At 38.7% G+C, this 10,545-nt stretch overlaps 1 pseudogene; it reads right to left on the bottom strand.

Annotated features, from left to right (window-relative positions):
• Positions 1-5,131: 5,131 nt before the first annotated feature.
• On the bottom strand, positions 5,132-6,561 carry LOC128573342 (T-complex protein 1 subunit beta-like; annotated as a pseudogene).
• Positions 6,562-10,545: the final 3,984 nt, after the last annotated feature.

The raw sequence follows: 10,545 nt of genomic DNA, 5'->3' as shown, positions 1-10,545 counted from the left end.
TTATCTATCTCCTCTTGCATTTTATTATAAGCAGCAAGGAAAAACAAGGCCACACCTTCAACACTTTGCCGAGAAATTTCCTTAACTAAATATCCAAGTATATTAATTTCAGTTACAAGTTCTACTTTTCACAAAACACTAGTCCACAATGCAGCCAAGTTCTTTGCCATTTGTAACAAGGATTTCCTTCCCTCCAATTTCTAATGACATGTTCCTCATTTCCATCTGAGACCTCACTAGGCGAATCTTTAATGTCCATATTTCTACCAGTAATCTCATTAAGGAAATAAAAGCTTTTTTTCTAACATGTATCTCAAAACTCCGGCCTCTACGCATTACCCAGTTTCAAAGCCACGTCCATGTTTTTAGGTATTTGTTATGGTTTTCTTGACTCAAAATATGTATCAGTTTGTTAGGGCTGCCATGGCAAAGTGCCATGGCTTAAAAACCAACAATTTATTTTCTCACAGTTCTGGAGGCTGGAAGTCTGAAGTCAGGGTGTCGGCAGGGTTGGTGTCCTTTGAGGCCTTACTCCTTGGCTTGCAAATGGCCATCTTTTTCCTGTGTGTTCACATGATTCTTCCTCTGTGTGTGTGTCTGTGTCCTAATCACTTATTAGCACACTGGCCTAATAAGTGATCTTATTGGATCACTCCAAAAATAGTCACATTCTGAGATACTGGGGGTGAGGACCATGACATAAATCTTTTTGAGACACAATTCAGCCCACAATAAAATTGAAGTAACCCCTTCCCATCTCCCTTCCTTTCCTTTTTTTCCCCTTCCCTTACCCCCTTCCCTCCCTTCCCTTTTCTCACTTTGTCACTCAGGTTAGAGTGCCACGGCATCAGCCTAGCTCGCAGCAACCTCAATCTGCTGGGCTCAAGGGATACTTCTGCCTTAGGCTCCAAAGTAGTTGGGACTACAAATGTATGCCACCATTCATGAATAAAATAAAAAAAATTTTTTTTTTACAGATACAAGGTCTTGTTAGGTTGCCCAGGCTGATCTTGAACTCCCAGCCTCAAGTGATCCTCCCATCTTAGCCTCCCAAAGTGCTGGGATTATAGAATGAGCCACTATGCCTGGCCTGAAGTGGAGCACCGTATCATATCTCTGCTCATAGAAAGTTGAGAGGGAACCAAGGTAGGGCTTAGGAGAAAGAAAACAAAAGAAAGAAGGAAGGAAGAGAGGGTAGAAGGGAGGGAGGGAGGGAGGGAGGGAGGGAGGGAAGGAGGGAAGGAAGGAAGGAAGGAAGGAAGGAAGGAAGGAAGGAGGGAGGGAGGGAGGGAGGGAGGGAGGGAGGGAAGGAAGGAAGGAAGGAAGGAAGGAAGGAAGGAAGGAAGGAAGGAAGGAAGGAAGGAAGGAAAGCTCTGCTTAATTTTTTTCTGTTTGGTGCAGCCCAACTGGTTAGGAAACCAGAGAAAAATTTGAGTAATCTGAACCCAAATCTTCATTTTTTAGGAGTGTCCTTTTGGGGCACATAACCCTCTGAAACTTCTGGCTGTATTGAGGCTGTTTGAGAATTTGAAATCTTGGTCATCTCCTCCTTGGGGACAAAGTAAATTCATCATTCTATGAATTTACCACCAGATTATTGGATATTTCTACAAAAGCAAAGCAGAAATGAGAGCAGAGATGTTAGAATCTTATTCAATAAATGATGGAGCTTAGACAATGAAGAAAGAGGTGGTATGATAAAAGGGTGGTGTACTTTGGCCCTATATCCCTTGATAGGCTGGTCAGCCTTCTCATTCTCAGCTAAAACCAAAAAGAAGAATGCTAGGATTTTAATGGAACGGAATGAAAGAGGTTATCTTTCTCCTCTGCCCAAGGGATGACCTTCCATAGAATGTACTCTGACCTCTTACCAATCACAGAGATTAACACTGAAAATTTCGCAATGTGGAACTGATTTCCTTGACCTATGAAAGAGCCCCGATCTATGAATTTTGCCTTTGCCCAACCAGCAGATGGTGCCATTTTTCTAGAAAATTGAGCCAGATTTGGCTTGATCTGTCATTTGGCTTTCAATGCTGTAGGCACTATACCATGCTGAGTAGAGGATCATACATAACCAATTTTTGTTTTAGAAAATTCTAATGATCTTACCTGCAATTAAATACACTAAAATATTCAAGCTTCTCAGTTTAAGTAAAAACTTATTTTTCAAATGTAGGGATATTATCTAATTAGAAAAAATCTTAGTATTTGTTTGAGAAACATATTTTGGATTGTATATTTAATTCTCTCCCCTCCAACACACACACACACACACACACACACACACACACACACACTCAATCTTGCTCCAACATACTGACTGGAATCATTTTATCTTTCCTTTGAAAGACTTTCTCACAGTCTTTCACTGTTTAATGCATGGTGGTGAGACTAAATTCTATAATAAAATTTTATCTTTTAAAGAGTGAGTTCTGAACAGCTCCTTTGCTAGGAGAGAGATGTAGCTTGTATTTATCTTTTTTAAGAGTATAAATACTTTTCTTCAAAATTTGTACATTCTGAAATATTTGGAAGCCAGTTGTATACATTGTGACATATCAGCACTAAATATTTAGCACACAACTCCTAAAATTGAAGATTTTCTTGCTGGGCATGGTGCTTCTCACCTGAAATCCCAGCACTTTGGGAGACGAAGGCAGGAGGATCATTTGAGGCCAAGGGTATGGCAACATAGTGAGACCCTCATCTCCACAAAAAAAGAAAAAAAGTTAGCCAGGCATGGTGGTGTGTGCTTATAGTCCTAGGTACTCCGGAGGATGAAGCAGGAAGACTGCTTGACCCAGGAGTTTGAAATTGCAGTGAGCTATAATCATATAACTGCAAGAGCATGGGCAATAGAGTGAGACTCTCTCTCTCTCACACGCACACATACACACACATTTTCTTCTATCTAATTGCTAAACCATGACCAAACTGGGTGTAGTGGGTCATGCCTGTAATCCTAGCACTTGGAAGGCCGATATGGGTGGATTGCCTGAGCTCACGGGTTGGAGACCAGCCTGAGCCAGAGTGGGACCTCGTCTCAAAAAAATAGCTGGGTGTTGTGGTGGGCACCTGTAGGCCCAGCTACTTGGGGAGATGAGGCAAGCGAATCACTTGAGCCCAAGAGTTTGAGGTTGCTGTGAGCTATGATTCCTTAGCACTTTATCAAGGCTGACAAAGTGAGACTCTGTCTCAAAACAAAACAAAACAAAACAAAACCAAAAAACAAAGAAACAAGACCAAACCTAATAAAATTAAAAATAATTTCCAAATATTACTAATATCCAGTTCATTTTCACATTTCCTAGTAACTGGTATCTCTCATTTTTCTAATTGGTTTTGTTGAGCTGGATCCAATCAAGGTTCATACGTTGCATTTAGTCATTTTGTCTGTTTAGTCTCTTCTAGCATAAAATATCCCCAGTTCTCCTCCTACTTAAGACAGATATCTATGTGCATATGTGTTTTTATATATATAATTTTTTTTTTCTTTTTTCAAGCAGACCATGACTTTCATCATTTAGAATGTTCCACATGCTAGATTTTTCCAGTTGTTTCCTAATAGGGTCATTCTTTTTTTTTTTTTTTTTTTGTAGAGACGGAGTTTCACTTTTTATGGCCCTAGGTAGAGTGCCGTGGCCTCACACAGCTCACAGCAACCTCCAACTCCTGGGCTTAAGCGATTCTCTTGCCTCAGCCTCCCAAGTAGCTGGGACTACAGGCGCCCACCACAATGCCTGGCTATTTTTTGGTTGCAGTTTGGCCGGGGCTGGGTTTGAACCCGCCACCCTCGGTATATGGGGCCTGTGCCTTACCGACTGAGCCACAGGCACCGCCCAATAGGGTCATTCTTAACCTACATTGTTCCTCAGAAACCAGAGCCTGGGGAAAGGTTTATGTGTACAACTCTATTAGGAGTGCAGTCCCGGGGAGCAGACATGGGTGTGTACAGCGGGGCAGGGAGGAGGAGTGAGGTGACCTGATGATGTGTGGTCAAGCTGATATTAAACAGGAAGCCTACTTTATCTTGTGGGAATCGTCTGAGAGAGGATGCAAATTATTGCTCCTTAAGATGATCTGTCAGGAGGAAACAACAGGGAAGAATTTATCTGTTGGTTTTCACATGCCACGAATGCAAAGATCATGTTCACCATAGAGTGTTAATCTAATCCCATCTTCTTCCAAGTATATGCATGAGCGAGCACAGAGCTGGCCACAAAGTCTCTTATCTCTGTCTATGGGGAAGGCCTGCAATGAGACATTGCCTGTAAGGTGGTACTCAATCATGTCTCCTGGGGCTCATGCAGAGTTGGTTTCTTCAAGGGTGGCTGGGACTGAGAAAATGGCTCTGCACACAGGTGAGACTGAGAGGATCTGAACTGGTGTGTAGGTGGTAGCTTATGCAGTGTCTTTTATATCTTTTAACTAGTTCCTCTCTTCTGGTTCTTATAAATTGGAAGTCAGATCTTAAACCTTGGTGAGGTTTAGGTAAAACATAGGCAGAAAACCTCAGATGATAGCAGGTAGTTCATGTTGCATCACATCAGGAAGCACAAGATGTCAAGTTGTTTCATTATAAACTAAATCATGTGGTTTAGTTGCACTACTGATCTACTAGATTGCAAATTAGCATGCAATCTGGGGAGCTACATGGCACTGTTCTTTCCCCAGCTATCTTTTAACTAATGGTTTTAACATCAATTGGTTATAATTTTCTCAATCTATTTTATTAAGGGTTGCAAAATGGTGATTTTAAAATTCCATTTTTTGTTCTATATATATTAGTTGACAGTCTTATGTGAAGATTTTCTTGATCACCTGGGGATTAATTACCATTTCTCCTCGAAGGCAGGGTAAATATTTAGTTCTTCCTTTTTAAAAATTGTTTGAATTTTTATTTTAATGCACAGTATGAGAAATGAACTTTTTAATCAACTGAACTATATGGATAATGACACAGAAAATAAATTTGACCCATGTTTAAAGAGAAGGTCAGATAAATCTCCAAATTTAAGGTTATAATTGGCATAGATAAACAGATTCCACAGTCATCTTTAAGAGGTTGGAGTCTTTTGGACACAACTTTGCTATGAGCTGGTCTAAAGATAACAGCACATGGGAATGTTTAACAAGGGTGGTTATCAGGGATGAATTTCCTTGGTGCCACTTTAATGATAATGTCCACACTTAAAATCACTTCTGCTACTTCAGCCACACTCTAAGGAACTTGTTGCTTCACTTTAAAACTTTCTGTCATGCCCAATACAGCCATATCTCCAATGGTACCTTGCCTCATATCCAGTCCACCAGATCTGCACTATCATAGCCTGCACTGTCAACAGTGATGATTGGCAAGAGCTTCTTTGCCTAGTGTTCTATAGGCAAGCCGTGTCACAGAATAAGCCATCAACATCTCAGAACAGCCTCCTCCATCAATTGTTTTAGAATCCTTCACAGTTTGGGTAAGAATACATAACGCATTATGAGTGCAAACATCTTTCTGTTTTGTCTAAAATTTGTTGGGTGGCACCATGCAAAATGATACTGCAAGCCTCACCAAGGGCAACCCCTCAAAAGTGAATGAGTTTGTCTTCTCCAATCATAATTTCCTCAATATGTTTGCAACTTCCAAGCTTCACCAGTTCTGTGCAGGTGATAAAGGTAGAGGCAATTTCACCACCTGTAACAAGAGCTAGGTATTGCACACTTGCAAAATGTGTATGCTCAATAGCCACAACACCAGCAGCACTGAAGAGCTAGCTGTTCAGGACAATTATAAATTAATTTCCTGTTAATATAGCAACTTATTCCACACTTAAGAATATGCTCAATTTTCTCCTTCATTTTTTTTTCTTTTCCTGCACGTTCTATTTCTGCAAACTTTGCTGTAAAAATCAACTCTTACCTGGGAACCAAATATCTTTATTTTGTCCATATCCATTCTAATATTTGCAATAAGAATTTTAGTATTTTTAATTCATTTTGGTCGATTTATGCCAATTTGTTTTTATCCAATAGAAAGCCTTTATCTAAATAGGAATCTCTCAGACTTCTAGCTTCTTGATAACATGAATTGCCTCCAAATTACTAGAGTCTTTTAGTCTGAGAACAGCTTTCACAGCTAACTTAGCAAAGTGGTTTTTGTGATGAGTAAGAAGTTTTGAGGATAATGTTATTCCCACAATAATGGTTAGATCTTGACAGAGCTGAAATTCATCAGAATCACGATCACCTGCAGAATTCAACAGAGCTCCTGCAGCCTGTGGCTTCTCTCTAACCACAATGATGGTCTGTGGAGGACTCGTTATTGCAATTAAAGATTCTGCTCCCCTCGGTAACTCTGCTGCTAAAAGAGTAACAGAGGTAGTGCCGTCACCAACTTCATCATCTTGAACTCTTGACATATCAACTAAAACTTCAGCTGCTGACTTGTCAGCATCAATGTTATAGAGAATAGTGGCACCATCATTAGTTACCATAAGAGATATATCCTACACTGCTTAGGAGAATTTTGTCCATGCCCTTGAGTCCCAACGTGCTCTTTACCATGTCTCCAACGGCATGACACTAAAGAAAAGGCGACAGACAGCTCCAGTCTTGACAAGGTGGTTTACAGGTCCAAGAGAAAGGGACACCTCGGTTCCGAAGAGGTCAGTACTCAAGCACTTTCGACTCAGCTCCAGGCCCGGGCCTGCAGGGAAAGGAAGTCGGAAGTGACGCAGCACGCCACGTCCTGCGTGTGGGCCAAAAGAACGTCATAGGCAAAGACGCTGTTGCAGTGGAGTGTTTTCTGAAGCGCTGCGAATGCTGCCTCTCACCCTAAGGGACGATCCTGCCTGTGATCGTGCAGATGTGGTGGAACAGCTTCCACGCTGCTTACAGCGAAGCTGATGCAACGCTCGACTGGATATGAGGGAAGTTACCCTTGGGATGTGGCTGTACTGGGTGCCATTTTCAGTGGGAATTCTTTCTTTCTAATTTCAATTTTTCAGAGTAAGGAGGTAAAGTAATAGTTATTTCCCACGGTGCCATTTTTTTTCTTTCTTTCTCCCTCCTTCCCTTCTTTTCTTCCTTCTCTCCTTCTTTTATTTTGCTTTGGTTTACTCTTCCATTTTTTTTTTTTTCCAAGTAACAGGCAAGTATGTATCATTCTTCTATTTTTCCATCACAAAAAGTAGCATATAACGTACATTGTTCCACAATTTGCCTTTTTCAGTTCATGATACACCCAGAAGATCACTCCACATGGGTATATAGATGTCCTTTTCATTCTGTTCTCATGGGTACATAGTACTTTATTGTGTAGATTTGTTATGATTGATTCATCCATTTTCTTATTGGCAGGTGGAAGGATTATTTGGAAATATTTTTAAAACTTTGATAATATTATATAGAAAATATAAAAAATGTGCTTCTTACTCTTCTATCTTTGTAAATAGAGGATCTTTTTTTCCTTAATTGCCTTGAGTTCTGATCTGTTTTTTAATAGTTGATGCTAATGTGCTTTGATTTTGAAAATTAGATTACCAAACTTGTAATAATTACCTATAAAGCAGGGGTGAGTAGACATGAGCAAGGTCTCAGGGAGCTTTCTTATTAGGTAAACTGTCCTAATCAGACACTGGCATTATGAAGGTCTTTTTATACTTTATTTTGCTGTTTTATTTTAAACTACTTTCAGAGTATTAGAGGAAAGTAAGTTTTTTAAAAATTTCAGATTAATATGAGGGTACAAATGATTAGGTTACAATGTTTGTGTTTGTTAGGTAACATCCCTTTATACTTGTGCCCCTCAGTGAGGAGGTGTGCATACAGCCTTATGTTGTGAGGTGAAAGGACACCAATCCCTCTCCCTTTCTCCTCCTCTTCTCTCTCTCTTTCTCTCCTCTCTCTCCTCTCCCTCCCCCAACTTGAATTAAATTGAATTTTTCTCTTGTGTGGGCATATATTAGTTTGTCTACTGGCTTCACAGGAAAATAAGTTTTTTCCTTATATCTATCAATCTGGAAATTGGATTGTGTGCACTTCCATGATTGAGGTAAGAAAATTTTCTCACTCCTGAGGGAAGGTTAGATTTGGTAGAGAGTGTATGAGAAGTAAAAATGCTAGGGAGTGTAGAGAGAGGGTCATAACATACACACAGCAATATACACACACATATGTATAGGTAAAAATATTATATGCCTGTAATGTAATACCTATGTAATATTTAAAACTATACCTGCGATACCTAATTTTCTGCTTTTCTCACTCAATATTATATCATAAGCATTTTTCCATGTTTTAAAACCCTATTTGGTATGATTTGAAAATAACTGAAAATAATATATTGTGTAGAGCATAATATTTAAATTTTTCTTTTATTAGTGGGTCTCTTTCTATTTAAATGGAATCCATGTAGAAATCCCATATGTGGTTCAGACAAAATTCTGACAGATTCATTAGGCAGTTTTGACCATAATATTTTAATTTTTATAGCTCTTTCTTTTTTCTAATTTCTTCCTTTGTTCTTGTTTCATTATTGCAACATCTTCTCATTTTTCTGATCTTATTAATTAGTTTTATAGTTTTCTTCCATTTTATGCATTGCCTTGTTCCATCCAACTTATGTTTTTCAGTGTGCTGCAGTCTGTTTCAGAAGGACACTTTCCTCCCATTTCTAGTGGTTTGTGGCAGTGCATAGAGTGAGGCACTAACATGCTGACCAGAATCTCTGCAGGTGGGTGAGATCTGTCAGCTGGTGGGCTTGGCTATGAGATGATCAGGGGCCAAGTTGGATCTTTGTTGTGTGGTTCCCCCCAAAGTATAAGATCTATAGATCTATGCTTTGGAACCATTCACTTCTTCCAGAGAAACTCCTGGAGTCCAGGTCTGGAAGATGTAATCCCTTGTTGCTGGGATTCTTGGATATGAGGTTGAGGAAGAGAGCTAAGCTCAGTGTACAGACTTTCACATAATTCCCATTTTAAATGTGAGTCATCATCACCACAATGCTCTGCCATACCTGAGTCTTCAAGTATTGAGGTGTTCTGTTTTGATTCTCGGGAGATTAATTCTCCTATCTCTTTGGAGGACAATCAAAGGTCATTGCTTGACTGCTCAAAGAGAAGGAGAAACTGGGATATTTATTGTTTCTCATACAGATTTTTCATCCAATTATTTTTTTCTTTTTCTTTTTTTTAATTAATTTATTTTTATTGTTAAATCATAGCTGTGTACATTACTGCAATCAAGGGATACAAGGTGCGGGTTTCATATACAATCTGAAATATTCTCATCAAACTGTTCAACGTAGCCTTCATGGCATTTTCTTAGTTACTATATGTAGGCATTTGTATTCTTCATTTAGTAAGTTTCGCCTGCACCCATTCTAAGATGCACCATAGATGTGGCCCCACTCATTACTCTCCCTCCACCTCACCTCCCCCCTCCCTTCCCCTTCCTTGGCCCTTTCCCCATATTCTTGTGCTATAGTTGGGTTATAGCCTTCATGTGAAAGCTACAATTTAGCTTCATAGTAGAGCTGAGTACATTGGATACTTTTTCTTCCATTCCTGAGATACTTTACTAAGAAGAATATGTTCCAGCTCCATCCATGTAAACATGAAAGAGGTAAAGTCTCCATCTTTCTTTAAGGCTGCATAATATTCCATGGTGTACATATACCACAATTTGCTAGTTCATTTGTAGGTCGATGGACACTTGGGCTTCTTCCATGACTTTATTTTGTCACATGCTTCTTCCCCACTATAGCTGAAACACCAAATTCTGAGCCTTCCTGGGGTTCTGTGGGGTGGCTTAGCTTTTTCTCATTGGTATTCTCCTCCATATGCACTTGAGTTTTAATTTCTTTAGCTCTGCCAAGTCAATTTTGACTTCTCCATCTGTTTTCCACTTCTAAAATGTTATCATAACATTAGTATATCCACTATTATTCCTTTTCTTTGTCCTTAGTCTTTAGCCCTTTGCTGTTATTTTCATGGAGTTTTAGAAGCAAGTAGAAGTATATGTACTCAGTGTTTCATATTTAACTGGAAATTTCCTCAAGCAGTTTGAATCGTTGCTGTTTGGGAAAATGTATATTGTTTATGAAATATGTGATAATCCCCTAAAGCCCCACCAAAGTTTCAAGTATATATTGCACCATAATTATTGAAGCATTTAGGTTTCCAAACTGATATTATGATAAAGATACAATGAGCATTTTCACTTGATTATCGTCCACAGTTATAGTTGTTTTTCTGTTTAAATTGTTTAAATTTGCATTTTTTCAAGTTTATTTTTTCCTGTATATGCATTAAAGATCTGCATTTCTTCTTTTGAGAATTATCTCTTATAGACAATAATATTTGTTATATTTTATTATAATATTTGCATATTTCATGTCTAATATGTATCGATGTGTATTGTCCTTATATACACTATAAATTAAATACATCTGTATATAATACATAATACATATAATATTTATGTAATATATGATGCTATTTATATTATTTACTTGTTGATTTGTTGTATTATATTTTTTGTTTATAATTT

The sequence above is a fragment of the Nycticebus coucang genome, chromosome 2 (assembly GCF_027406575.1).
Source record: "Nycticebus coucang isolate mNycCou1 chromosome 2, mNycCou1.pri, whole genome shotgun sequence".
Classification (NCBI taxonomy): Eukaryota; Metazoa; Chordata; class Mammalia; order Primates; family Lorisidae; genus Nycticebus; species Nycticebus coucang.
The sequence above is the reverse complement of the archived record's forward strand: the minus strand, read 5'-3'. Positions and strand labels throughout refer to the sequence as shown.